Raw genomic sequence first — 24,862 nt, forward strand, 5'->3', positions numbered from 1 at the left:
AGCAGTAGAAATGAAAAATTTTCCCTTTTTTGCTCAGAAAATTGAGGAGAAATTGAACTGGCATGACCACAACAGAAAGCATTTTAATCCAGAAGCACAGGAGTGTGGAAAGTAACTGCTCAAGCAAGCAGTCTCCCTGCAGATAAACCAAATCTTTCATGCTGCGCTTAGAAAACCAAATTCCACTCAGACAGAAAAATTTCGCTACAACCATTGGGAAGGTTCAAAGTCAGGGTCAGATGAGTAAAGAAAGACAGAACACATGTTTTTGAATGGTCAAACAAGTTCTCTACAATACAGAAGTGTTGTTGCATTGGTGCCTCCAAAGACACATGTATCATGGCAACACCACCACTGTGTAGAACTCACCTTGGTAAGACTGACGGTGCATTCAACCCACTCCCCACAGCTAGTGTTGTCTATGACTCCACAAAAGCTTTTGCTTCTCACCTCCACAAACAGCAGAGCCATTGTGACGTGTGATCTCTCTACCAAAGCAGCAGCATGTTCACATGGGACAGGCTGTGTGGGACGGCAACAAGTACAACTACAGGAACCAGGCAATGAAATTCATTCTTGTGACAAGGAGCCAAGACCACATGCACACTCAGGATATATGTTATACAAATTTCAGTATTACCTAAGGGCTAATGTCTCACACAGAGTAGCTGAAGGGAAGCTCCAGAATGTTTGCATTTCATCAAGACAAACTGGAGAAAGTGTGGTCATTGCATGGCTCTGGAGAGCATACACACAAGGCTCATAGTGTAACTAGAGTTAAGAGAAAGTAAAGCTGCAACAATAAGATCATTCTATTAAAACTCTCCAGTCTTGAATCTATTCAGACTAAAACCTTGTTTCTATCAGTCTGAATGTACACTCATTCTCTTTCTTGAAAAAGATGCTTCAATCTAGGAGAAGACTTCTTGCAGATGGACTGCTAATGAAATCAAATATAACATTAAATATGAAGAATGTAACATGGAATGCATTTTCCTCCTTTACTTATTTAATCGTAGTTTGCACCTAGTCATTTTCATGCTGTACATCCCTTGTAGTTAAATAATTAGTGCAAATTTCACCTTTTTTAACTGGCCAAAATGGTGAAATGGAGTTGTTAATTATTTCAAGTTTTGCTGCAATACAGTAACAACTTGAAAACCTGAAAATACTTCTGGGTTTGAACGGACAAGCCACTGCCTGCACACACACAGATACAGTCCCCCTCCCATCCGTACATCAGTGCCACCCACAGCAATTACTTTACCTGGCAGCCTCATAGTTGCCTTGCACTCTGCTCACTCAGATCACACTTACTTCAACAAAAATTCCACCACAAAAAAAGGCAAGCACACACCTCCCACACCAGGTGGTGAACAACCTTTGCTCCACACGGGCGTCAAGCCCAGCAGTGCCTGTCTGCCATGGTTCCAGCCCATGCCTGCACAGCCATAGCTCACACCCCCAGCCTGGCAGCCCTCAGCCCACCCCCACTCACACCCCAGCCAAGGCCTGAAGACAGTCTATCATCAGGCAGTGTAATGCAACAGACAGTCAACATCACCCTTTGCAGCTATGCTCATCCCATAGACTCTACCAAAATGTGAGGTGAAAATTCCCTTGGGCTCCAATGGTCCCTCCTACCCTCCTGGCCTTGCAAGTTTAAGGTCTTCACAAAACCGTAAGGACTTCTTATCAAAAAAAAGTATGGGAAATTCAAGTCAATTAATCTTAAACTCTCCTAATTAATTACATAGGAAAATTGTGCCCATGCTACTAGTGATAAGGTGCACAAAAATTTCAACAATTTTAGAGGATGCCCCTACATAATATTCATCTGCATTAAGCAAATACTGGAACTGCAGAAAGGATACAACTATTAGTTAGCCAAAACCAGTACAGACTCAAAATTACTTGAGTTGATACAAAGAGAAAGCATTTGATGAACTCTGTATTTGGTTATCATTGTGCAGATTCAAGAGAAGGTTATGCTCCACCTACCAGATCTTGGTGTTCTTATGCACCACTACTTAGATCTCCAAGCTCTAAGCTTCTCCTAGTGTAACAGTAACACATGACTACACAGTACTAAATCATTCAGCACAGTAAATGAAAATTCTCCTGAAAACTGATTTTCTTTTGTAAGTTCTCACAAAAAGCAAGCTCTTTCTGAAGGATGTTGCACTGACAGTCCATGAGAAATCCTGCATTTCTTCGGAAAATAAGGACATAATGAGAGCAACACAGCCCACTTCCTTATAGAGCCTTTTGGACATCCCTTGGCCGTGACCTGAATGGCCTCCCGTGTGAGAAAATACATGCTTCTGTCTGTGCTTGTTCATCTCTTCCTCTCTGTGCTGAGATTATCAGCAGTGGTGCTAGCTACAGAAGCCACTTACAGATGTAACTGTTTCTCATTACAGCATCTCAGCTCTTGCCTGTACCAATGCATAATCAGCCACTGTGTACATATGCATGTAGGGTGGTGATTAACACCGTAAATATCAGCACTCATTCTTAAATATCTGTTGTTAATAACAGTAAGATCTCAGAATACAGTAGTAAATAACCCTACACCAAGTTCATAACTATTTCATTTATAGATGAACAGAAGGAAAAGCACAGAAGTATTTGGTCTAAACGAGAAGGAACAGGATAGTTTTATGGGGAATTCAGGAGCACTAAACCATTCCTTTCCTAAAAAGTCTTCATTCTCACTCCTTTCCTAAAAAGTCATTATACCCACTCCTTTCCTAAAGACCTGTTATTCTCACATCTTTATTTCCTTATATTATTGTTTGTATCCATGCTACTAAACCAAAAAGTCATCCCTGGCTTAACAACTCAGAATGACTTTGAAGATTAAAACTGAGTAATTGTCAAGGAAATATTATTAAAGGAAGATTTAACTAAAAATCAATTGCTTTTATTCTAATGTATCCATATAATCACTAGCCATCCCCATTCCATAAACTGGCTGTAAAATCTCTTGAGACAGAGGACTATTGTATTGCATACATGTCTAATGACCCTATAGGGGCATATTTAAAAGAAGAGATTTATATACCACTTTATAGGGGCAATCACAGCTCATCAAGTTATTTTCTTTTACACATGAAACCAGTTCCATTTAAAAGACTTTTCCCATTTATTATTCTATAGTGGTTTTCCAGGGGAAAAACAATTGGGGAGATCGGGGGATGAAGGGGGGAAGGCTGTGTGGAATTTGGAATGCACATATACAAAAACCTCCAAGGACTGCACATGCCTGAGCAAATTCACTCTTCTGTCTGTTAAACATTCCCATTCCAAGACTTTGTTTCAAGACACATCCTCACAATGAATAACTGGACCTTGTCTGTATGTCTGAAAGTACCAACACACAGTATTTTAATTCCAAAACCCAGCCATGTCCTAGTCCACAAAAGGCTGAGTGCCACTATTTCTTTGCTTTTTCTTGCTTTTTCCTGCTTGCAAGCATCACACCAGGCATGATTCATGTTACATAACTCTGGCTTGTTAAAAACAACAGTTATTTAGGTAGGCAGTGTGATAAATTAATGAGGTACATCAGAACTTGGTTGTTAGAGAACTCAGACAAAAGCTGCTCCTCAAGTAATATGCCTATGCAACATTAAACAAATTAATAAGCAACTGCATTGTTTACAGTCAAAGTTAATTAAATATTTCAAATTCAGGATGCTGTACTCGGGACCACTCAGTGCCTCTTCTCACCCCACAATATACATTATTCCTATTGCATACAAGTTTTAGTTTTTTTAAAAGAGCAACCCTCCCCCCTCAATCATTAGAGAATAACAACTGAATACTCAATTAATTTCACTTGCCAGAACGCTGTATTGCTTTACTGTTTTGGCTGACTTTGATGAGAAGAAGTCCTCCTCCCTGAGTCAGCTGCAAAATGCTTGTGTTTCTCAATAACCATTCTTACTCATATCCCTGTTTTGGTTACAAATTGTAAAAGCAGAAGCCAGAGAGGGTTAAGCAGGTTTCCTGTCAATGCTCTGCAAGAACCAAGCCTCCGTATTCCCAGCAAGGCAAGGAAATCTGTTCAGACTCTGTACATTCAGCATTATTCAGCACTATCGGGATTGTATTCCAGGATCTCTCAATGCCCACCTGACAGGGTTGTCCTCTATATTACGCAAGTGATGTGGTGTCCCCAAGGCAAATCATCACCTGACCATCCTGGTCTTTGCAGCTGAGCTGTATCCAGTGACATGCTCCATGGAGCAAGCCATTGCCACATAATTATTCTCTTCTCAGACACTTCTCCAGGGGAAAAAAAAAAATAAATATTAAACTGCTTGTATTTCTGGCATCATCACCACAGCAGAGCAATAGGGAGGGCTGCACCGGCAAGGAGGCAGCAGCAACGGGGCCCCCGTGTGAGCACCAGCTGGCTGCCGAGCACAGACCTGAAACTAGGTCTCAGCCCACTAGACTGCAGGGGAAGGGAGGGCGGGGAAGAAGGGGAAAAAAAAATTAAAAAATAAATAAATAAATAAAAAAGCAGCACTTTCTCAGAGCAGGAAGAAGGGGAGGCCATGAGCGTTTCCTGTTGTGCAGCTGAAACAAGCAAAGACGTCATTACATTTACACTCCCTCAGGGTGTCAGCAGATTGAGGGCCAAAGTTCAGTCATTTCCAATGCACTGCAAGGAGGGAGGTTCTGGAGGAGAAACCAGCAGTGGCTTTATTGCTAACAGCAGTTCTCTGCACTTGCATAGCAAAACAGCTAAGCAGCATGTTACCAGGCTCAGCTGCAAAGTATCGTATGTGACTAGAAACAATATTTGCTCAGGAGCCGTGCTGCTCTTGTTTTCCTTGTACAGCTTGTGTAGGAATATTACTACACTATAGAAATGCACTAAGCTCTCGCTACAGTCCATACTTCTGCAAGCATCTGGAAATCAAGGCTTACATGTTTTTGGATCCCATGGAGTAAACAAGTTTTGTGAATGTGTTTCAGGCACAACTAGAGTGTAAAACTACAGGATTCCCTTGTCAGATACGGGTAACAACCCAGCAAAGTGAATACACATGCTGCTTTTCAGTTTTGTCTCTGCCTTTCTGGAACAGATAAGGGCCTGCCTTAAGAAAAAGGCACAGGAGCTGGGTAGTGGCATGTGAGAGTTCAGCATTTGGTAATATCTCACAGGCTGCCCATTTGACCCTAAGTAAAACGAGCAAGTGGCAAGTGTAGGGAAAACCTGGATTGCAGTCCTACCTGCTATTACTATCTTCTGAAGTTAAACATTAGAAAGGCTTTTTTTTTTTTTTTTAATGGAAGGAATTGTTAAGAATCCAAACAAGACCATTTGGGAGGTTCCAGAGTCTCCACCACTGGAAGCTTTTAAGAGCAGTCTGAGCAACCACCCATAGGAAACAGTTTGGTCATAGTTGATACTTCCCTGGGGCAGGGGGATACACAAGCTTGCAGTACATTCTCACTCGTGAGACACATTCTAGACACATTTTTGTTAGTTTATGAATAACATGTTAAAAGACAATGACAAATGCAGTCAATCCACAGTAAGTATGTCCTGGCAACAACCTCTAGCATCCAGGCCACTAGAGTTTTTCTCTGTACACTGAATAAGACAGTAGCGATACTCCACTCGATCAAAAATGGTTTTCAAATAAATAGAGGTACTTCATTTAACAAACCTCAATGAAACAGATTGCAAGAGGATTGGAAAATGCTTTCCCAGATTCTCATCACTAGATGAAGAGGAGTATTTTTGGTATGTTTCTGCAATAACAACCCTGTGGTCACACTGGGTACTGAAGTCAGACTTCCAGCTCTAGTACCTGAGAGTATTCAAGCTAAAACTAGTCTGTATCTTAGAGTCATAATAAATAGTAACTTTCATGGGACATATGCAGCACCACTGGCTTACCAATACTGAACATTTTACTACAAGAAGATAATGTTTTATACATATTTTATTCTGCTTCTACCTTGAAGAATTGATCCTCAAGGTCTTCACTAGAATACTAATCATCAGGATTTTTTTCAATACCAAAAAAAGGGGGGGGGGGGGAGGGGCAGAAAAAAGAGTCTTTGATGTTGGCAGTTATTTGCAGTATACAATACAAAATCTGAGGAAGAAAATCTGACTTTAACTCTGCATCAAATCAAAGAAGCATTAGCTTCAGCAAAGACAATTTGGATTAGTTCAATCAGAGCAAAGTAATCAGAATCTGGCCCTGGTGCTGGATCAGAATCCAACCCATATCATACACATCAATGGGTGCAAGTAACGGTGTTCTCCCAAGAGAATGAAAAGTGGGACAAGACCTTCAAAGGACTCCAAGAATGCATCCACTGTGCACAGCACCTAAACAAGACATGAGAGCCATTTGATTTTCCAAAATCTGCACATACAGTACCACACTCACTCAGAATAATCTTGGTCAACTAGTTTTAGCCTCATGTGCAAGAATGAACTAAATGCACCCACAATTTGTACTTTGGCCCATAGTGAGAAAATTACTGCATGACACAACCGCACCACGTGGCCAGGCTGTGTAGCCATTCAGCACTGGCACACAGGTATTTTTCACACATCTGTGGCTGCCTACTGCAATAGTGTCTGTTAAAGAGCAGAGAATATCACAGCATCACAGTATCACCAAGGCTGGAAGAGACCTCAAAGATCATCAAGTCCAACCTATCACCACAGACCTCATGACTGCTAAACCATGGCACCAAGAGCCACATCCAATCCCCTCTTGAACACCTCCAGGGACGGTGACTCCACCACCTCCCTGGGCAGCCCATTCCAATGGCGAACAACTCTCTCAGTGAAGAACTTTCTCCTCACCTCCAGCCTAAATTTCCCCTGGTGCAGCTTGAGACTCTGTCCTCTCATTCTGGCACTGGTTGCCTGAGAGAAGAGACCAACTCCCTCCTGGCTACAACCCCCACTTCAGGTAGTTGTAGACAGCAATAAGGTCTCCCCTAACCCTCCTCTTCTCCAGGCTAAACAATATAATAAAGAACAGCAGCGTTTTCACACAGCCATCCACATCCTGGAAGTTAATATTCAGGTAATTGTATCTTACTTTTAGGTTAGTTGAAAAAAGGTATTAAACCATCTCTACCACGGGTTCGGGTGGGAGAGTGGCATATGTTCTTTGCAGGATACTTTGTATCCAAACATGGCTCTTGTGTTTTAAAAGTAGCTGTATTTGTTGGGTTGGGTTTTTTCATTTGAAGTTTGAAACTTAAAGCAAAGGGACAGATGTAAACTGTGCATCAGCCTCACTGTCATTGGCCTTGGTGTGCTGATGAAAACATGTGCTTTTCCACACCAAAACAAGAGTTGGTTGTGGTAAGTACAAATACATATGCCAAAACAACTGAAAGTCAGCCACCTTCAAATATTTAACACCTTTACAGACTCCCACAAACTCAGTTATAGTTTTACCCTTTACAACCCATCTGCAATGCCTAGAACAAAGCCACTATATTGTATCACTCAGAAATTTATACCTGTGAAGGAGTGTTTGAGAAGTGCAAGTGGAAAACCCATCGAAATTTTTTGTTGAATTGTCCCACCACAAGCATGTAACAAGATAAATAAAAGATCCTGTGCCATTTTTATGAGGGAGGTAATTATTAATCTTCAAAATATCTGTGGCAAAAAACAGAAGTGAGGGGCCTGGTTTTCCACTGTGTGAGCCTTGGAGGTGTTCAGGAGGAGACTTGATAGGGTGCTTGGTGCCATGGTTTAGTTGATTAGGTGGGTTGAATTAGTTGATAGGTTGGACGTGATGATCTTGAAGGTCTCTTCCAACCTGGTTTATTCTATTCTGTTCTATTCTATTCTGTTCTATTCTAAATATGGCAGTGCATGGGATGCAGCATTAAAGACTGCCCACCACTGAAGGACACAATCCAACCACCAGCAAAGTGGCAGCGATCAGAAATTCCTGAACTAGCTCCCATCATCTGTCTTCTCATCTACCACACTCACCTGCCCCATGCCATGATCTCCTGCCCCAGGAGGCCTCTGCCACCACCACTGGTCTCTCCCCCCCACATACCTCAGGGGGTGTCCAGACATGAGGACACACAGACAGCTCCTCAGAAGCTACTTGGAAAAACACTGCATTGCAAAGAGAATAACGTTACTGTGATTATGTTGTAAGGATTGAATTTAGGATGAAAATATAAACCTTACATTTCAAATGGCACAATCCCAGTCGTGCGTAAGTGTCCACAGACATAAAATGTGGAAGTTACTACGTGAGTGTGTTGTGCATGTATACATATACACATGCATACACTCATGGAGGTGCAAGTGTACATACTCATTGTATGTATATGTGGTAACACATACACGCACATAAAAAATGCAACTTAATCTATGAAAGTGGTATGGCTAAGTAGAACCCAAACCCTGTCATTGTATCTTTTATAAATAATGACTTACAGATTCTTTGGACAAACACATAAAGTCCTGGAAGCTAAGTGGGGGAAAAGGCAAGCTGTTATTTTGGGGCTTGCACAAGTATTTAGTTTATTTCAAATATCTATTCAAGTCAAAGCAGATCTGAAACTCATGTTTAAGAACCTGCAGTTTTCAGCAGGTAACTTAATTTCATGGAACCAAAAGCACATGCTAAAATATTTATTGAAATTGCTTTCATGGAAACAACAGGAAAACACTATATAAATCTTTAAAATATTAAATCAACGTGACTGCTTCTGTATCTCATGAATTCAACAAGATCCTAGGCAACAATAATATTTAGAATAAATATTTTTCCTTATGGGAATAGCACTTTCACCCAAATTGACCTGATTATATAAATTTTAAAAAAAAAAAAAATTTAGATACAGAAAACACATTTACTGACTTGAAACCAAAATTGTACTCCAGTGAGTACGAAACCTTGTTTATGAAGGCTTTTACTTTTCCTTTCAAAGATCTTCTTTCACAGGCTTTTTTCCCTTACAGTATTTCAGTATTTTGAACTAATTTCAATTCAAATGGCAAAATCTTGTTCACTAAAATTCCAGAAAGCACACACTAATCAGTAGTATCGTAGTATCACAGTATCAGTCAGGGTTGGAAGGGACCACAAGGATCATCTAGTTCCAACCCCCCTGCCATGGGCAGGGTCACCCCACACTAGATCAGGCTGGCCGGAGCCTCATCCAGCCTGGGCTTAAACACCTCCAGGGACGGGGCCTCAACCACCCCCCTGGACAACTCATTTCAGGGCTTCACCACTCTCATGGTGAAGAACTTCCTCCTCATGTCCAACCTGAATCTCCCCACCTCCAGCCTCATTCCATTCCCCCTAGTGTACACATACACAAATATAAAAATTAATCTATCAAAGGCAAATCCAGTATCAATTCCAAGTTCTGCACTTATGCTATGTGCTTACATTAAAAAGCGGGGAGAGAAACAGCAAATTGAATAAATAAAAATCAGTGATACAAAAATGCAGTGACTTTCTACATAATATAGCATCTGTCCCACCAGAAAACCTTGCCACAGCAAGCTACAAGGTCTACAGCTACAAAAAGCCCTTGTAGAAGAGTCAAGAGCAGCTTCAGAAGATGTGTAAAACCATACCAGCCACCACAGAAAGCAGTCAGCTGTGACACTCTGTGGGAACTCACTGTCACCCAGTCCCCCAAGCTGGCGTGATGTCCTCAGAGAGCTCCCCAGATCTTAAAACCCAGGGTCAGAAGTTTCCAGTGTACCAGTAAAGCTGGACAGCAGTAAGAAGGAAGTGCTAATTGTTTGAGGTTGTGGTGTTTTACCATGGCAAAAACAGGATAGTTTTGTTTCCAGAGTTACGGAGTAAACTGGATTTCCCCAACTCCTCCACAGACCACACCTCCACTGGTGCTACTCCCTGTTCTGGTACTACAAATCTAGCACATGCACACAGTAAGAGTTTCCCGAACATGGGAATGAGCACCCTAGTAAGCCTGCTACCCCTGAGGCTCATTAAAAATAGGAGCTGCTGTTGCATGCCAGATGCTTGCTCACTGTTGTGTGCCTTACAGCAAACAAAGTGCAAGTCTTCCAGCCGCTCAGCCAAAGAGGCAGGCAGGAGAGACCCAGATCAAAGAAATCCTAAGGGGTGCTCTGTTATGGTTAGGAAGGCAAATTAAAGTGTGTAACCCTCTCATTCCAGCTGGCAAAGTCTCAGGTACTTGGGAGTATGCACTAAGAATTTCCTTCTGCCACTTCTATAATTATTCATTAGACATATGTTAAAAAGGTCCGACCTACCCTTCCAGCCTTTGGTTGCAATATCACACCAAATAGAGGCTGTAGGGCAAGGTCTGAGGTCTTTAAGCCATGTTTGTAAAGCTTTTCTTTTGCTTTTCATCACCATTGCTGCAACAAATGATGGAATTGCAGAACCTTGGGCAATTAGGAGACCATACCTGGACTGGAGGGAATTCATGAGCCAACACATTATCATAGCTCTCATTAATAAAATAATAAACTGTGCAATTACAGTGGGTTGTACACATACCTCAGGGTACGCAGTAAGGCACAAATCTGAAAGTGGAATGTTTCCAACAGCAACTTAAATAAGCAAGAATGCTTATCAAACTATTAGGTTACTCAAGAACTACTCCAATAACTGGCCCTTTTTTCCCCCAAGGTTATACATTCTAAAATCATGTCATAAGCTTTGGTTCATCTGGGCTTTTTCCTCTTCCTTTTTTATTTTCCTTATAGTTTTTAAAATAAGAAAATAGCTCTAATCAATCCATCAGCTGCAAGAGTCTTTCAAAGTTACATTTAAAAATGGGCAAGTGCAAGGAGAAAACAATTTATCAGCAATAAGCAAATTCAGTTTGGTGCTACTAGGCTTCAGAGGGAGGACTAGATATGTAGGACAGGCAGGTTACACTAGAATGAAAATCACCCTGGAAGCTTGCATATCTATAGTAAATATTGTTTTCTTGTATTTTTTTTTTTATGCTGAACCATGCCAGAAGCAGGAAAAAAACCAAATGAGATAAATCTGAAATTATGCCACTTGAGATTAAAAGATATCAGACCACATTAAACAGTAAAATACCAAAATGGTATCATGCACAAACTGAAAGTTTCTCACATCTTAGTAAGCAGTTCCAAACCCAGATAATGGCATTTCACTGGGGAAACAAGCATACAGGAAAGGTAAGGTGCAGTCCAAGTTCCAAGCTCACAAACGCTGCTGGAACTGTGATGCCCTCAGGAATCCAGCAAATTCCTTTCTCAGTAGCTTGTAACTACACAGGCTAAAACCACAGCTCTAAGCCACTGTCAGTTCCAACACTTGCACCTAAGACTTCATGTATTTTATATTCAAATCACAATGAAAGCACCTTGGGGTAGATAATATATCTTTACTCTTTCTTTCCAGATTACCTTATACCATCTGGCAATGCAACAATGATTTCTGTTGAGAGTGCCTTTTGTATTGTATCTTCTCTGCCTGAAGTATCCAGAGGCTGTTTCCGTGTAGACAAGTTTTCCAATATTCTCACCTAGTGTTACTATATCCAATGAAGAACAAACCTCACATGCTGAACGTTTCCATTTATAGCCTGACACAGTCACGAGGAACACTGTTTCAGCAGTACAAGTTCTATCTACAACTGATGGCAAACTACTATCTGATGAAAAAAATCAGTAACAATTTCCCATTCTGCACTTCTACTGAAGTGAGGATTTGATCCAAAATGAGAGTTTTCATTTTATTCACAAGAGACAAAGCAGTTCACATGGTAACACGAGGTGTGCTGAACAGAGTTTTGTGCCATCTTCTCAGCTGTGGGGCACCAACTAGAAAACTGTGAGACAAGGGCAAGATGGTTTTCCATTCAGTGCCACTGAAAGTCAAGAAACAGTAAGTCTTGGCATGATGCCATTTACACAGGTAGTCAATTCATTGGTTGATATTGGTCACATTAACTTGTGGTTGGTATAGACTACAGACTACCTGAGCAAGGGAAACATACTGATGAAGCCTTCTTTAGCTACAGAAGCCATCATGCTCACAGGCTCTTGTCCTGCTGGGGGATTTCAATCACCCCAACAGCTGCTGGAAAAGTAACATGGCAAGCTTTAGGCAATCCATAAGACTCTGGACTGCCTCGATAAATTGTTAAGACAGGAAATAGATAACCCTGAGGGGATGCAATCCTGGATCTGATGGTCACCAATGCAGGTGAGCTCATCAGGGATGTCAAGGTTGGAGGCAGCCTGGGCTGCAAGTAATCATGCACTGGTGCAATTCTCAGTCCTCAGCAATGTGAGCCAGACAAGGAGCATAGTCAGGACCCTGAATTTTAGGAAAGCAAACTTCTAACTCTTCAGGGAGCTAGTCAACAAGACCGCCTGGGAAACAGTCCTCAGGGACAAGGGAGCAGAACAGAGCTGGCTGAGGGGGAATGGAAACGTGCCTGTTTGGGGAGAAAGGCAAATCCCCTCCCAGACTCCCTCATCTTCCCAGTTGCCCTTACATAACAGGTAGGAGGCTCTGGAACTTAAGGGCCAGGCAAATAAAGGTATTGATGAGGGTCCATCCAGGGAGCTGCCTGCAGTGAGACAGTTCCATGCATTAGGACTGCCTGTATTAAGAAAAAAGGAGGGCCACACATGCCAACTAGATCTATCCTACAGGGAAGTCTGCTGCTTCCCTGGGGCACAGGTTAGAGACATCACCAGGAAAATCCAGGTTGAGTGTTTGTAGGTCAGAATCAAGGAGAAGGCCAAGGAGGTAGATATCATGGCAGGAGTTTGCTACAGACTATCCAACTGGGGTGATGAGACTGGTAAGTACTCTGCCCTAAGCCTGGACAGGTATACACTCTACTGGCTCAAACACTGTCTGGATGGCCAGGCCCAGAGAGTGATAGTGAATGGAGTTAAATCCAGTTGGAGGCTGGACACAAGTCGTGTTACCCAGGGCTCAGTGCAGGGGCTACTCCTGTTTAATATCAATGATCTTGGTGAGAAGATTGGGAGCACCCTCAGTAAGTTTGCAGACGACACCAAGTTAGGTGAGAGTGTTGATCGCTGGAGGGGAGGAAGGCTCTTCAGAGGGACCTGGACACACTGGATCAATGGGCTGAGGCCAATCATATGGGCCTTAACAAGGCCAAATGCTGGAGAAAGCTCCAGGGAGACCTTACAGCAGCTTTCCAGTACCAGGTCTGTAGTGATAGGACCAGGGGCAACAGTTTTGAACTAGAGCAGAGCAGATTCAGATTGGACATCAGGAAGAAGTTCTCCACTATGTGGTTCATGGAACACTGGAAAAGGTTGCCCAGGGAGCTGGCAGAGGCCCCATCCCTGGACATATTCAAGGTCATGCTTGATGGGGCTCTGAACAACATGATCTACTTGGGGATCTAGGGGTCTACAGGTCCCTTCCAACCCAGTGCATTTTATGATTCTGTGAGACCTGGCACCACTAGTTCAACCATGATGATGAAACAGATGTCTTACCAGAGGAGGGCTAACAAGCCCCATACACAAGTTGACCGTCATGTGCCATCAATAACCGGGCCTCAGAAACAATCCTCAACCTTATGACTACACTAACAGTGATATGATTATGTCCTTCAGAAACAGAGTATTAAAGGAATTCAAAATGCTTAAACTTAGAAGGACATCATCTTCAGGGTCCTGTAAGATGTGACCTTGGCTGACTCAGTCACAGGCCACAAAATGACCCATACTGTTACTGTTGCTGCTAGCCTCATTGTATCAGCAATGTACCCTAGCAGCAGTCAGTAACACTTTAGAAAGATCACTTGAGCAGATTCTGATACCCATTGCACCACAGTGAAATGACAGCAGTTCACCATGAACATAATAAAGTCACGTCAGTGCTGTAACAAAGTGTGGCTATGTATATGCATCTATGTACACACCTGTGAAATAAATGCTAACACACAATACAAATGTTTATTTAAAATAATTTATTTTATATTTAAATAATAGCAGAAGTTGAACCTGTCAGTGACAAGTAAGCCAGATCTGCAACCATGAGCCTTCATGAAGTTATTCCAGGTATACTGCACTGTGAAGGAGACAGGACATGACTAGAAGCAAAATCTGTGACTACACAAACATACATTAAGTGTATGTGCATATGCTTATACATGCATGCTTAAGTATTTCTTCATGCAGTAAGGCAAAACTAGAAAGAACTTGCATTTTTGGCTGAGATAAAAACACAGGTGTAATCCCATCATCTGAATGTGACACTGTCTGAATTATGTAATAAAACTAGCTGTTGCCTACTGTGTTAGTCTGTAAGCAGCTAGATCATCTGTTACACCCTTGACTTGTCAGACAACCCACTGGACTATGAAAAAACTAGTCAAAATTGGCTTCATTTATTCCCATGCTTGCTACTTAAGTTGGTTGAACTACTGACCAGGATCAAACAATACTGCAACTAAATCAAATCAAAACTTGCAAACATTGAGCAAGATAAGAAGGCATTGCATTGTGTGTAAATTACCTGTGGAGATATGAAAGAACAGAAGTCAGAGGATGCTACCACTGTATCCAAGATCAGATAGAAGGCACCATCTTAGTTATTCATCAAGATATGCTTGTACAACTTGCAATGGGACAGGGGTTTCAAAGGCTCTAGTACTAAAATTCTTTAGGTTGGGGACTTAATATTAGAGGGAGACTTGATCTGATACAAATAACTTCTTGAAGGCAATTGTAATTGCCCTCTGGGCCTCAGTTTCAACCAGCATGCATCCCAAAATGTGTATTGCGCATCTTTGGTTTCTTCTTCAATTACTAAGGTTGTGAGAAAGAAAGAAAATTAAGAGGTTTCCCTCATAGTCACTCAATTTGTGGAAAATATGCTACACTAAAGCTTTGGAGAGGTGTGTGTAAAGGAACTCTATAGTGACATGTGTCTTTCCTGCCATGGAATGGGTGATGGGGAGGAGCATGGGAAGGAGTGCATCCACTGACAGTTACCTCATTATCACTACAGAAGAACAGGAAAAGACCCCAGGGACACACTGCTGTAAAGCATCACACAGACCAAAACTAAAGCAGAGGTTCATCTCCTTGCACGCATTTCTTTTACAAGAGAATGTGTCCAGGCCAAACTGGTATCATGGATGTTTCAGGTTTATCAGCTCTGGATGCTGAAATCTGTACAATCCAGAAGCAAAACAAGGATTTCCAAGCTGCTGTATAAATGCACCTTGTCCTTGTTCCAAAAGAGAAGTTTTGGTGAATCTGATATGCTTCCATTTCCTTGTTTGTTACTTTAGCACCTCTCTGCCAAGCCTGTTCATAATAAAAACATACAGAGTGGTGAATTTTTGTCCACAGAGACCACTAATGTAACGGAACTACTGAACAGCTTTATGGTAACAGTTTTCAACTATTAGTGAGCTGAGCTAGTAACAAAGCAGGGAAAATAAAGGTATTACATCTCATCGTTTTGCCTCCTGACATGTGAAAACCAAAGTCGTCAACAACAAATCAAACCAAAGAGAGGAACTAGAGGAACCTTCATACTACTGTATCAGTTCCAACTTACAACCTTACTCCTTTACAAAACCACAGCCAAATCAAAACTGCCCTACTAATTACTCCAAAATACGTAGTAGTTTTACTAACACATGGCTGATTCTCAAGTTTTTCACCAAAAATTAACATTACCCACTATGAAAAATTAGGTCAAAAGTAAGTACAACTTGTGTATATTTTTTTAATTAGTAATTAAGTAAATCAGAATTTTTTTAAAATTAGGGCTTTTAATATGACATGTATTAAATATGGCAGATAACTCACTAAACCAACTTTATTGCCCTTTCTATCCCAACATTTTACCACCATACCAACCTATTGTAGAGGTAGCAGCCCTGTATTTGGCGCCACTGTAGCTCTAAATCGTTAAGTTTGTATTTCACTAACACTTTACACTTATCACAAATTTCTTCAGATGTCTTAGCAACGCTTTGCTAAGCCAGCATCATGATTCAACAGTACCTCGTGAAATTAAATATAGGTAGTTTATCCATTATTTAAGCCTTAAGAAAACAAAGATTGTAGCCAAGTAACACTGTGAAAATATCCATTAACTTTTAATGGAATTTTGCAAGTACTGTAGGACCAAGTACAAAATAATGGAACAGGCTGCAAGTTGTTTGACACAATTTAACTAAGAATTTTGGAAGAAAATGTATTTGCATAGCTTTGCAGAGATTATAAGGTACAATCTCATTACTCTGAGAGTGTGACCCCTCCTGGTGATCAAACTAGACTATCATATCACACAGCATCAAGATATCCAACTTCACGGTCTCCAAATTCATAATTAGATCCTACCTTTACCAAAGTGTAGCAACTTTTATTGACTTAAAATAGGATAGGGAATTTGGTTGTAGTAGTCTATGAATGTCCAGCCAAAAATAACTATCTTTTTCCACTGAAAAACTATTTTATCTCAGCCAAATGCAGGGAACCCCCCCTCCCCCATAAGCAGCTTCAGAAACTGTGTTAATAAGCCTAACTAATCTTAAATGGGAAGAAATCAAAATTAGTCTACCTATATTGTTACAGAAGACCATGAATTGTATCCAATTCTCTCTTCTACAACGTTAACAAAACCGTTTCAGCAATTCCACTCTCAAGATGAATCAGTTTTCAAAAGTGCAACAGAGGATTCCGTTAAACACTGTCAGCATGTGCAGGTGTCAGCTAACCAGGGGCCTGTATTGCTCTCCAGGGCATCCCTTTCTCATTGCTAATATTTGGACAGAAGGAAATAAAATCACTTCCAAACCCCACATAAATTGACAAAATTTAAAGCAAATGAAGATGTATTTTCCAGCTAACTGAACTATTTTGTCTGCCTTTGAAAGACAAGGAACGTGAAACTCCACATACTTTTAGGACTGTTGTGAACAGACTACACTCAAATCACTCTGAGCTGTGAAGACTGTTAATAGATTTTGCAAGTTAGCCTTTGTTGAATACTGACTTTGGTCTGAACTAAATTTTTATTCCAACTAAAGAGTGTCACTTCTTGTTGAAAGGAAGGGCAACATCAGTTATTATTTCATGCAATTCATTCTTGACACACTACACATTTTGATTTCATGCAAATCACAAACACAAAATCCATAAACACAGAGACCAGATCATGTATCTTGTTTAAATGAAAGAAAAAAAAAATATAAAACCAAAACAAACAAAAATCCCACCAAAACCCACACTGTAGTAAGACTAATTCTGATAATCCTGATCCTGTCCTGTTGGATTTTTTTTCTTGTTTTTTAATATAAAGCTCCTTTCCACCTAAGTGGCTACCACTCTGTGGGAAAACTACTTGTTAAATGTTATTTCAACAAAATGAGGCACCCTGCTCTACTAAATTATCGGAGATGATATCATACCCAACAACATGTAATTAGACTTTGTTTTTTCCCAGCTTTTAAAATTTCTTACTAGAAAGCAACCAGTATCACTTGATCCACTTGACCAAGCCCAGCAGAAGAAAATTCCAGGCAAATAAGCATGGGTTGGGGAGGATAAAGTTAGTCCAGTTAGGACAGCAGCAATACTAACCTCCATAGTCAAAAACCTCTAAACTTCACAATAAATTACAATTAAACTGCCTTTTTTTTCCCCGTGACTGTTTTCTTATGAAGGTCAAACCCTACTTCACTGTATTACCTTTAAAGCGTCACCTGACACTAGAATTTTAATTCCCTTTAGTTCCTCTAGCTTTCACTTTTCTATTAAGCAGAACTATACACACAAATTATCTGTTTTCCTTTGTATGGAAATTCCAATAAACCACTAACAAAAAAAGAAACTTCCTGTAGCAATCAAACTTTGAGCTCCTCCTGTATTACAGAAGAGCAATAAAAGTATGTCTTCCAAAAAAACACTGTACATGCCTTTTCCCCCCTCCTTGGCAGCTGACATAAATCAGATTTCAGCCAAAGCTGAAGCAGTTTATTAAGTTTATTACTTAAGTTGCAATTAAGTAAATTTACATTTTTAGGAACAGAAATATTTTTTCTTTTTTTTGTGTGTGTAGCCTGAAATTTCTTCTATATGAGAGTTGCATTTTTCAGTCTCTGTAAGCTTATTAGGGCAACACTGTAAATCACAAGAAAAATCAAAACAGTAAAATAACTTTCTGTTAAACTGAAGTGCAACAAAACAAACCCATGTGTGCATGAAGTGGCCATAGCCCCTTAACAACTATATTATTACATTACTTATAGTGTCTATGTGATTTTTAGAAGTAACTTTGCTGTTGGGACCACGTCTACACTGACAGAGGTAGAATACGCATAAATGAGATCAGAAAATTTGATGTAATCGCTATACAAACTATTCATGTCAGCATAATCACCATTCTGTGATTCTGTGACAATTACATCTACTTTGGTACACTGTTTAAGAATACTACCATCTAGGTGGTACATTTATTGGTAGGTTATGTCCTAACACCCCCATCCACAGAAAATGGAAGTGGGGGGAGGGAATAAACACCACCCCCCAAAGAAAAACACATAAAGGTTTTTGCTTACTCATACATCAATATGAAAAAGCAAAAGGCAATATTCAGTTTCAAAAAACAGTAAAAAAGAGGCATGCCCAGAACAGAACAAGGAAATAGAGAAACACAAGCGATGTTACAACCATGAACAGTTGTGGTTCACACTCCACTGCTATTAGCCTGGCATACAGTGACCAGAGAGTGACTGTTTTGCAGGTGTACAAAATGTGCCTGAAAGACAAATGAAAATAAGCACAAAATCCACAAAGCTTCCTCAGAGCAAAAAGTAATTCTTATGACTATTAATGATAGTGAGAAATTAATCACAGGACAACAACAAGAAAAAAAATGGACAAGAGACTTTTAATTTGATAGGCAAAGCTTGTATGTCTTCTGAGTATTTCACATTGGGGATTTGGAAATGCCTGCATCAGATAGCTTCCCTCACCCATACCCATAATCTCTCACCCCTTATCTGTGCTCACAACCTTTTGAGACAGACTACTGGGGACTACTACAAATGAGTGCTTAGGGTAAACCTATTCCCAGAGTTGAGTATATTCTTTAAATTCACTGATGATTTCCTGAGGCCCAAGTAGGGGCTCACTAGTTAATTATCATGGAAAAACTTCTAATACATCTATTTACAATAGATTTTTTTACTGCTAGACCAGCACTTTTACAAGACCTAATTCCACTTGAATATGAAAAACAAGGCCCAAATTAATCAATTTTTTAATATTTCCTGCTGAAATAGAACAGTTGCTGCAAAGGCTTATAAAAAATTGTTTAAGCTCCAAAAAGAGAAACGAGACCGTACAAAGCAGCTATTTCCTATTAAAATGGCACAGCCAACTTGAAACTTTTGTTCTTTAATTAAATGTAACATCCAAAATTATCATACTATTCTCCACTTTCCATCTAGTTGACGCTTCCCCTTGGCTGTTTCTTCACTTCTTCAGGAACTGCTAGATAGTTCCTTCTACTGAAGGAGAAAAAAAGAACACGAAGTAAATTATAGGAGAAAACCAAGGAACTTCAAAACTGCTATTTTAATCTGTACCATACTACTTCAAAGATGCTGTTTAAGAAATCTATTAAGAAAAAATAACCTGCCTCTTTAAATAAAAGAATTTTAAAGCAGTTTCTTCAAAACTTATCAGACCTTTTTCAAGTATCAAAGGTATGCAACCTCTGCACTCAACACTTCTGTGGAGCTCTAAAGAGTATTGGCAATTAACTCTTGGTGAAGACTTTAGCCCGTAAAGTCTAATAATAATGCATTCCTCCTACTAAGAGGAACAATAATTTAACTGTCAGATTCACCTCTTCTCAATGACTAAGGTAAGATGGAAAAAAACATTCTCTTCTCTTTACCTTGTGTGAAGGCCACTGATGTGAAGAATCAACTTTTGCGGGGCCTGATTTATGTTAGGACCTAAGACAGGCAGAGAAAGTCAGTACTCAGCTCTGGCAATTTACCTGGAATCAAGTGAGAACACCACAGAACTAGTACTTGCTGGGCTATACTTATAGAGCTGGATGGTTAACTATCAATAGAGCCAACCACAACTTATTACAAAGCCTCACCACACTCAAATTTGGGAGACGGTGTGCCATATTTCATAATACAAGTCACGTAACTGTGACTTGTACACTCTACAGTAATACTCTTAAACGGCAAGCATTTTTCTCTTTGATGGGCAAGCACTGCAGTATTTTTTTAGGTAAACCACTTCTGCCAGACACACAGATCATCTACTCCCATCACCTTACCCAGTGTGGTTAAATTTCAAAAGTAGTAACAGTAACTAGAATCAGTAGGGTTTGGAAGGGACCTCCACAGATCACGTCCAACCCCATCAAATCCAATTACCACTGCTGAAGACTAGAAAATGATGGGGAGAGGGACATGCAAAATAGAAGAAATTACTTTTGCTTTTGTTTAAACCAAATTCACCTTAACTCTTAACAAAAAAAAATAAAAAAGCATCTGATAAATGAATAAGCAAGCAAGTTGGGCAAAATGCTCTACTATAAATGTCCTGTTTTAAAAACGTCCGTCTTAGTTACAAACACGAGGACAAGTGTCCTAAGTGTACTCATGCAACTGAGTCCAGCCCATGGCATTAGAAATAGTTAAAAGTCAAAATAGAATGGCTTTGTAGGGTGCCACCACATAAACTAAACACGATACACTGCCAAACACTCAAGCAGACACATGTACCATTATTCAGCAAGGACCACATGAATGCATATGGCTTTCTGTTTTGTCTTCATAGTAACAAGAAGGTTTGTAAACAGATCTCACATATGAGGCAATCTAGTCACTTGAGAATCTAAAAATCTGCCTTTGTAAAGAAGCATTCTGCACTGTTGCCACACAACTGTACTTAGATACATAATTAAAAGTCCTCTACATTTGAGATTTAGGACAAGCGCTGCTCAATTTTATTATTATCCATAGCAACAATTCTTTAACATGTCACCTCAGCTAGGATGTACATAAATGCTATGCTCAGTAGCCATTGCAAAATGAAGTCAACAAAACATTAAAAACTTGGATTACACTATCGACAAAAGTAACAACACCCTGACTTTGTACCATATCACTGCTACCTTTGCACAGCTGAAACCACACCAACATTCATGTATTTACAGGTGACAGCAGCAGCGTTTTCAGACTTGCATGAAAAAAAGTCACCTCAGCCTAATCCAAAACATTATTTTTTTAATGAGGCAAAGCGGGGGGGGGGGGGAGGGAAGAAAAGAAAATAACAAAATTTCAGACAATCCAAACATGAAGTTTCAGACGTATGTCCTGACTGGAAGGATAAGGAAAGATTTAACACCTAACTGTAAATAAATATAACCCCCAGGTTACATGTATCTATACAAATATTTCCACATGCTGCAAACTGAACTGGCAGAGGCTCGCCTATCTTTAAAAACAGATGCACTTTTTTAGCATGTCTGCATATCATTTCCACTATCAAAATACTGAGGATTCCACGCCGTGTCCTGGTAACATGCGGATCAAATTCTTCGAGTAGTCAGTGGTAACTCACAACAACAGAATTTAAAAACTGGGCCCGCTGATTTTGTACCTTGTCAGACCAGTAGTTCTTTTAATTTAGCAATTACTGTAATTAATCCATGTCCCCAGAGCTTCTAATGATGATCGGAGCCCCCTTGTGCTAGGAGCTGCACAAACATGGAACAGCAGGTACCGTCTGCACACACAGCTCCATGAAGCAACACAGACCTAGCGATTAAATGCCTTGCTTCTGCCACCCTGACCACCTCATTTACTTCTTCCAGAACAATTCACAGTAATTTTTTTAAATGTATTAAAGAAACAAAAATAACACCTTTGACTAAGTAAGCATATTTTCTGTATTATTTAATAAAGTACAAAACTAGACAGGTTTTATATTAAAGTTCACTTCATTTTAAAATGAGAGAAGGGAAATTGTTTAGCTGAATATTTCTGCTGAGACTTATTAGTATTTCTACTAATTTCTATCATAGAAAAAAATGGATTTGTGTTACAAATTAAAAAGAAAAAAAATCACCTCAAAATAACGTTTGACCATTACTGCTAAGAAAAAAACCAGAAAACTCTTTTTCTCGGAAATCAAGCTCGGAGGACTTTTATCGTTGTCCTGGGGCGAGCCCCGGCCGCCTGCCCGCAGAGACAAGGCGTGTTGGCCGGCGCCCGACCGGCCGAGACCCTGGGCCAGGAGCGCCGAGGCGCTAGGGGCCTCCCGCGGTCGGGGCTCTTCAGGGCACCACCTAGAGCACAGACATCATCTTCTTCCCCTTCGCCTAAGGCTCCCTCTCACAGACGAGAGTCGTGACGCCTGCCAGACTCCAGCGGGGAGATCGGAGGGGACTGCGCTGGTGCGGGGCATCACCCGGGCTAAGCCGGGGCTTTCCCCTCCCCGCTTACTCCCAACGGCGGAGACGCAGCAAGGTAGCCCGCGGTGTCCCTGCCTGCCTCTCGCCGCGGTGCCGGCGTGAGGTATCCTACGCGACAGGCGCGGACGTGCCGCTTACATAATCACCGCCGGCCGCACACGTACCCCGCGTTACATAAGGGACCGTGCCCCCGGCAGCCCCCGCGCCGTCGGCCCCCGCCCGCCGCTGCCCTCACGGCAGCCCGGCAGGCGGGCAGCGGGGGGGGGAGAGGGAGGGCCCCGGCGGTGGCCCCGGCCGTGGCCCCGGCCGAGCCCTTCGTTAACCCCCTTCCTGTGGCGTTTACACGTCATGGAACATTCCCGGAACGGGCCAACGTCCCACCCACTTCAGGGAACAGTCACCGCGGCGCAGCGCGCACACGCACTCTCGCACACACGCGCACCCCGGCACGGCGGCGGGTCTCCCCGCACACATGCACACCCCCGTGACCGCCGGCCCCCTCGGCGCCCCACGCGAGGACCTGCTTCCAGCCAGAGCCACACCACCACCACCCCGCTACCCCCAGCGCCCTGCCCACCGCAGCACCGGCCAGCCCCGGCTCCCCCCCCCCCACCAAGGGTGCCCCCCCCTACAGGGCGCCGGAGGCCGCTGAGAGAGCCCCGGTGGGGCGGCCCCCCGCTAGTGCCTCTCCTCGGCGGTGACCAAGCCCATTCCCCGCCACAGGAGGGGATTACGCAAGGCTGCCTGCTCCTCATCTGCATACACTTACAAGCTGGGTATTCCCCACATTTCCTAACGGCGTGTCACCGACAAAGGCCTGTCCTCGGCCCCCTCCAGCGCCAGCTCCGAGGAAAGGGCCGCCGGCCGTGGTGCCCCGGGGACGGTGCTGGTGATTGCCAGCGCCCAGAGCCGCCGCCACAGAGGTGACTTACCGGTCCGGCGCTTTTACAGCCCCGCCGGCTTCCCCCGCCGGCGCCCTCCCCCGCCTGCATTTACCCCTGCAGCCCTAGGGCCGGGGGTCGCCCGGCGGCGGCGCCGACAGTTGCTCGAGCGGCACTTGGAGCGCTGGCGTCAGACCCCCTGCTCGACAAGCACCCTCTCCGCCGCGGCTCGAAAACCGGCCCCGCGGCGCCCTACACCCGGGCCCCGCCACCGGAGTGACCCCCGGCAGCCGCCCCCAGCCGGCGGCTCGGCGCGGCTGTCAGCTGGTGCCGGTGACAGGGTATGAGCGGCGGAGCAAGAGACGGGCAAGGAGTGGGGGGGCTGCCCGCAGCAGCCGCTGCTGCTCACCTGGAAAGTCACCGAGGAGGAAGGAGGGAAGCCCTCCCGGTGCCCTTGCTGTTGTTGTTGCTGATCCCGCCGGGCGCTCTTGTTGCTTCTTGGCTAAGGGCTTGTCTGGAGTGAGGTGGCTCGCGGTGCTTCTTTATATAAAGACAGAGATATTCCAGCGGCCAAGGGGCGCCCGTTTCACGCATTTATCTTAAGGCAGGTCATTTCTCTCCCTCTTTTTGGAAAGGCTCATCACCATCACCCTGACAGTGGCGAAGGGGCTGGTGTTGCACGGGGGAGAGGCGGAGGCCCGGAGCCGCAGCCCGCCCCGGCCGAGGCGGGAGGGCGCGCTCCGCGCTGCAGGCAGCTCTGCCGGGCTATTCCTGGCACCACTTCCCAGAACAGAACTTACAGGGCGGCGAGCGCGGAGCGAGCGCGGGTAGCGCGCCGCCCGTGACGTCACCGGGTCCCCCCGCGCGCCGGCGGGGAGCGATCGGGGCGCGACCGGCAGCGACCGGCCGCGGGGCGATGGGCGCTGCCCGCCCGCGTTGCGTGTGTGTGTGTGCGTATGTGTGCAAGACGGCGTGGGGAGAGGGGAGAGGTGCGCTGCCGTACAGCCGGGGAGGGGAGGGAGGAGGCAGGGCTTCAGAGGGCGAAGCCGCGGCCTCTCCCCGCCGGCGGAGATCGCCGCTCCCCTCCCCCTCGCCGCTTAGGGAACTCCCAGGAGAGCCAGTCTCGACTTGCCGCTCACAAGCCGCGCGTCGTCCCGGCCCTGAGAATTTCCTCCGAGGACGCGGGATCCTCCTGCCAACCCCCCACCCTCAACCCCTCCCTCCGCTTCCTTTTTTTTTTCCCCTCCCCCGGCCCCTCCGCCCCCTCGCTCTTCCCTGGTCAAGATCACGTTATCTGTCAGGCAGAACAATACCACGTCGGGGCTCCCCGTGCCGGCCGCTGTCCGCGCCTGCACAGCCGGCCTGCCGGCGGCGCCCACTCAATGCCAGCTAGGCGCCCCCGAAACTGACCCTGGCTCACCACTTGGTACATGGCCCTTTAAAAGTGGCTGTGCAGCACACCGGCACAGCCGGGCTTTCCGTCGACCCGCAGGG

General features: G+C 43.3%; 1 protein-coding gene across 3 annotated transcripts in view; it reads right to left on the reverse strand.

Annotated features, from left to right (window-relative positions):
• HIVEP2 (HIVEP zinc finger 2) overlaps positions 1-24,583 on the reverse strand; it is a 151,084-nt gene extending 126,501 nt beyond the window's left edge. For all 3 annotated transcript variants that reach the window (XM_054162666.1, XM_054162667.1, XM_054162665.1), the window contains exon 1: positions 23,778-24,583. The gene's annotated coding sequence lies outside the window, so the exon portion shown is untranslated. The remainder of the gene's footprint in view (positions 1-23,777) is intronic.
• Positions 24,584-24,862: the final 279 nt, after the last annotated feature.

Source organism: Dryobates pubescens, chromosome 6 (genome assembly GCF_014839835.1).
Source record: "Dryobates pubescens isolate bDryPub1 chromosome 6, bDryPub1.pri, whole genome shotgun sequence".
In the NCBI taxonomy this organism is placed as follows: domain Eukaryota; kingdom Metazoa; phylum Chordata; class Aves; order Piciformes; family Picidae; genus Dryobates; species Dryobates pubescens.